Raw genomic sequence first — 6,017 nt, forward strand, 5'->3', positions numbered from 1 at the left:
ATGTTCATGACCTCAACTACGCCATAAGATCTGGTCATCCCCCTCATACCCAACTGCAATGCACTTGTTTTTTTTTCTATCAAACACATTTGTTCCTAAAGTGAGGAGCTCCTAAAGGATAGCTAGAAGAAACTGAAATATTTGCAGTAGAAAAATCATGGACACTACTAAAAACTCAAATACAGTCATAGCTGAGTTACTCCAACAGCACTATTCCAGCATAGAAGAAATTAACTGCATTCTCTTAACATTGCTCAATAGATATGCACAAGGATGAATCAAACATTTCAGGACTCCAGTCCTCAAGATCTTCCTGAATGGATTTATGCACACATGAAAAGAATTCACACCCAAAAAAAGAATTCACATCCTTTCTTTAAATATAAATTAAAATATATATAAAAGAGCAGCAGCATTTAATTTCAAAGGAAAGTAAAACAACACAAAAACAGGCAACAAAATAGACCTCCTTCTATGTGCAAGGTACTGGATTCTGGTATTGAGAATCTTAATGTCAGTCCTCACTTCAAACATTATATCGAAAAAGCATGACAGGAAGATGAGTCACCTTCAATATGAAGGATGTGAGTTGTGTTCACTGACAACAATCTTGAAGGTAGAGCAGTACTCGAGGAACAATGCCAATGAGTGGGCCTTTGTATAAGGTCAGAAACTCATGCATTGTAAGATATTGGGTTAAACAACTACATTATTTTTGGTTTAATCAGACACTTGTAAAGAACCATCTTTGACATATGTGGATTCCTGTGTGCTGTTAGCCACTAGAAATGGCATGAATAGTTAGCTACAACATTCTATACCAAGAACCCAAGTACAATGCCTTGATCACAAAGTCATTTGTCATATTAGGACTTCAAAGACAGCTTCAGTTAAACTTGTCCCAAACCGTGACTTAAAAAAAAGATAGACCATGATTAAACAGAAAGGCTTTACTTAAGGTCTTGAGTCTCCAAAATTATAGTTCATCTTCCCCAAACACCATCCAATATCCTAAAAGTTTATTTGGCTTTTCTCCACAAGAATACATAGAATAGACCTCTTCCCTCTCTTCTGAGTTATTTCTCCAGGAGAAATAGTTGTAAACCCAACTTCAAAACATAAAAATAACCTTACAGTTTCACCAACAATTAAATGTTCAGACTTCCACTCCTACTCTGACTCAAGCCTCAGAGCTATTTGCATACCCTTTCACACACTCTTCCCCACACCATTAACACAGATTTCCATCACTATCAACTGTTCTTCTTCAACTTTTTCTTGCTCAATGTGAAAGCTAGTAACTGAGAGGGAAGACGGGAAGAGCACTGGAAAGTAAAAGAAGATTACTTAAACAGAAATAATTCTCAGGCAGTTACTTGATCATCTAGAACAAAATGATGAGTAGAATTATCTGCCTGGACAACAACACTAACTTCTCAAGTGGCTCCTATTTTTCTGTTGCCAGGCCGTGAAGGTTCAAACCTAAACCTATCAGTAGAAAGTAGCAAAGGCTTCCTAATATTGAGCAATACAGATACAGAATTGCATGGGGACTACCACAGGTCAAGATCAGTCACTAGGTTGCTTAATTCATCTAAAAGAGGCCAAATTCTCCAATCTCCCCCTCAGACTGCCAAAGATTGATTCCAACTCAGTCTGGGGGGGGCATCTGGTTGAATGCACAGTCCTGGGGTGCCATCTGTGTCTGCACCCCATTCGGTTGCCACTGCACATGAACAATTCTGTAATTCTGGCCCTTGTTGTTGTCCCAGAAGACTTGCCCATTAGCTTGATATGAAATGCAGAACTCAATTTTCTCCTCAATTGGGATGATAGAGGGTAAATCAATGGCAAAGGAGAAGGTGTCCCTATCTGAGCTGCCGTACACATTCTTCATGTAGACACAGTCCACATCCATATAGCTTTTCCATGAGTCAAACGTAATGCGGACCTGAACCTTCTTTTCAAAGCTCATGTTTTTCACTTTGATTGCCCCAGTCACTGTTCATTCTTGCAAAGAGCAATTCTCCAGACGGACAAGGCTCTTCTGAAAATGATTCTGGAAATTTACGTAATCAGTTGAAGGCTGAAGAAAATCTAAAATCAGGATTTTCTCCTCATGGAGTTTTAAACCAGAGGAGATATCATTAAGGTCCAAGAGATCAAGCTGGAGGTCCCATGCAGGTTCTTCTGGAAGGTCAGAGAAAACATGGACTGCAGTGAGAGATAGGCCCTTGGAGTCAGCAAATACAACCCGCTTCCTGGCTTGGTTGTGTGCGTGTTTCCATTCTTTCTGTGATTTGGCTTCTTGTCTGAGGTTGAGACATGATTTCAAAGACTTCAATTTATTCACAAAATTTTTTCGTTGAAAGTCATTGTAAGGGCCCAAGAAACTCTTCAGAGGTGGCGAATGAGCCAGGCAAAACCTCATGGCCATATCCACTGGCATGACTGAACTCGTCAGAGGACGTGAGTCCAAATCCTGGATCATTCTGGTGCAGCTCATGAGGCTGGGAGGCAGCAGCAGATCGACAGAGCCCTCACCCTCACTCTGACCCATAGCCTTTCCAGTAGACTGCCTGCAATGCACTGCAAAGTATTTTACTAAGACAGTTTACTAACAATGGTGGAATAAAGTAAGAAACACATTTAAATGATCAATATTTTTAATAACTAATACTTATAACTAACTTTAATAACTAATACTTTAATACCTAATACTTTAATAACTAATACTTATTAATGACACATCCAGGTATTATTATTGAAAGCTTTAGCCTATATTAAATATCTGCATGATACTTGTCAGTAGCTATAAAAGGCTTAATGAACATGTATTAAATCCTTGATACTTGAGAAAAAGTTGACTGCTGATGTTTTGAATATTAAATACTTTTTTTTTTTGGTCGGTCGTGGGGCTTGAACTCTGGGCTTGGGCGCTGTCCCTCAGCTCTTCAGCTCAAGGCGAGCACTCTACCACTTGAGCTACAGCACCACTTCCGGCTTTTTTTCTTTTTGCTTATGTGGTGCTGGGGAATCGAACCCAGGGCCTCAGGCATGCAAGGCAAGTGCTCTACCACTGAGCCACCTTCCCAGCCCTCATTCCTACCCTTTTTAATTTTCTTTTTCATCTGGATATGGATGGGGAATGAATGATAGGCAGCAGTTAGACTTTCTGAGAAAGAAATTGCATAAGGGTTGTGGGGATGGCCAAGCGGAATCTCCTTTTTTAACCCCATTCTTGCTCCTACTTCCCACCTTTCTCAGCACATCAAGGTTCTCAGTCTATTGGGATTTGTGGGTACAGAATAGTTTTCTCCTTCTGCCTTTCCTATGTGTATACTCAATAGCATCTACCTTTGCCTTATCAGACACTAATTCATCAGCTGAGCACAGTCTTCTCAAAATTTTTTTCAATTTTTGTATTGTATGCCTTTTCTCCAGTCTCCTCTTCATTGCTGGCTTACACCGTATTTTTTGGTGTATAGTTTTTACTCCTTTTTTTTTTTTTGAGAAAGTGAGGACATACATAACTTAGGAGCTATGACTTTCATCTTTAACTTTTGGGAATGAAGGAAATGACTGTTAATGCTGATGTATCTGCTTGTTCAATCACGATATATTTCTTAACAGTTTACTGAATCTGTGTCTTTTACTGAAAATAAAATAATGAATTAATCAAAGTTTTTGTGCTTGATGACTCCAAATGGAGCATGTAGGAGTGGGAAAGGGGAGTCTGACTTTACCTCTGAGGGCAGGTTTTCTAGTAAAGAGAGTCAAAATTAACATCTACATGCTTACTAAAAATGAGATGGATTGGTGAAAATGAGGTGAAAGAAACTGTTTCAGGAAAAATCAACTGCATTTACCAAGTCTAAGACCTAGAGAAGAGGATGAATGGTGCTGAACGAAAATGAAAGAATCATGGTGATTCCAATGGGAGGTGAAAAGAAACAGCAACTGCAATGTGACAGGAGACTCATAAAGCAGGACAGATGGTTTCCTGGGGTTAGAGCAAAGAGAAGAGAATATTCTAGGCTCTATTTGGAGAGAGAGGCAAAGGCAATGACGATGAAGGAAACTGATTTTGGAAGTTATGACAACTGCTTAGAGCAGAAGTGTTGGCAATTTGAACTCGAATTGCAGACATGAGATGGACATGAGAGCAAGTCAGGTGGGAGTTGTGTAGAGGTTAGCGCAGTGGTCTGGATGATAGATGAGACAAGGAAAGAGAAAGGGAGAGTTTTCCAAGGAGGACTTCCAAGTCTCTTGGTATCATAGATAGAACACATGAGAAATTTGGACAATAAGAATATAATGGGAGGCTGGGAAGGTGGCTCAGTGGTAGAGCGCTTGCTTTGCATGCATGAGGCCCTGGGTTCGATTCCTCAGCACCACAGAAGCAGAAAAAAAAAATAAACCGGAAGTGGCATTGTGGTTCAAGTGGTAGAGCGCTAGCCTTGAGCTGAAGAGCTGAGGGACAGCGCCCAGGCCCAGAGTTCAGGTCCCACCACCGACCCCCCCCCCCAAAAAAGAATATAATGGGTCTGAACTTGCTGGTTTGAAATGCCTTTGAAAAATACAAGTAGAAATTCTGAGTCATCTTTTAATATTCACAGATGAGATCCATGTTGTAGGTACTAATTTAGAGTCCTTGTATATCACAATTAACTAAGATGTCACTTTTAAATATGATTTATTAGAAAGAGAGATTATGTGTTGAGAAGAAAGGAAGGCATAAAGATGTTCTAATATGCTTTCAAGACATGGTAACAAGATGGTAAGAAACTACCTCTTTTCACTTAAAAATATATTTACAAACAATAAAGACTGTTAGAAAATAAGTTGAGAGCTGGGCGGTGGTGGCTCACACCTATAATCCTAGCTACTCAGGAGACTGAGATCTGAGGATCATGGTTCGAAGCCAGCCCAGGCAAGAAAGACCATGAGACTCTTTATCTCCAATTAACCACTAGAAAACCAGAAGTGGCGCTGGATCATTGGTAGAGCGCTAGCCTTGAGCTGAAGAGCTCAAGGATGCCTCTAGGCCCCACGAGGGACCAAAGAAAACAATCAAACAAACAAAAAAACAAGTTGAATATTTGCACTGACAATTTGATATTAAACGTTTATTCATAGTATGCGGTTTAACCATTAATTTAATTCAATTTCTTATATAGACATAATGAAGATCAGAAATATCCTTGATAAAAACACTTGATCATTTGTTCTTTTTCTTATCCCTTTCTTTGGTAATAAAATATTCAAATTTGGGTGTTTTTCTAATTTATATTGTAGTTTCTTTGTTACTAATACAGATTTTAGATCATTTTTTAGTGATAACACAAATGTTATATTTGATTTTGAAAAATAGAGTTAGTATTAGAAGAAAACTCAGTCATAGGCTTTCCAATTTCCTAAGGCAAAGTAGAATTTAAACTACATTCGAGTAAAATGTCAAGCAATTACATCTATAAAAAATGTTAACACTAGATTCCAGTTCATAGCTGACTTTACTTATATAATTTTGGAAGTCATATCCCAGCAAGACTACATGAAAATAGTCCTAAGGAGATGAAGCAGTTTCTATTTGATGAATTTCATCATATTATTACATTTGTCTGTAACATACACACTTATTTTCAGTGGAGCTTTACTTATTTCCTCTAGATGGCACACAAGGAACATGGAAGTTGGAAAGTCAATAAAAGATCCTTAAAGCCTTTATCTATTTTACTGAGTGTGAATAAAATTAAATTCTCTTCTCTTCTATATACTCACTAGAGTTTAATAGTGTAGGCAATTATTTATTTGAGCTATTAGGATGCACACAATGATTTCGTTCAGGGCAGTAAAATGCAGATAAAATTTTTTCTTGATTTGAGTGTAATATTAATTCTTCACCCTCAGTAAAGAAAACTTTGATACCTATCAGATCTGTTTCTTTCAGTTATTTCAAGTTAATATTAAAATGCTAAGGTCATCACTATTTTACAGATACCAGAGTAGAAAGGAAA

General features: G+C 38.2%; 1 pseudogene; it reads right to left on the minus strand.

The window, feature by feature from the left end:
* Positions 1 to 1,590: 1,590 nt before the first annotated feature.
* Positions 1,591 to 2,506, minus strand: LOC105999944 (annotated as a pseudogene).
* Positions 2,507 to 6,017: the final 3,511 nt, after the last annotated feature.

Source organism: Dipodomys ordii, unplaced genomic scaffold, assembly GCF_000151885.1.
Source record: "Dipodomys ordii isolate 6190 unplaced genomic scaffold, Dord_2.0 Scaffold204, whole genome shotgun sequence".
NCBI lineage: Eukaryota > Metazoa > Chordata > Mammalia > Rodentia > Heteromyidae > Dipodomys > Dipodomys ordii.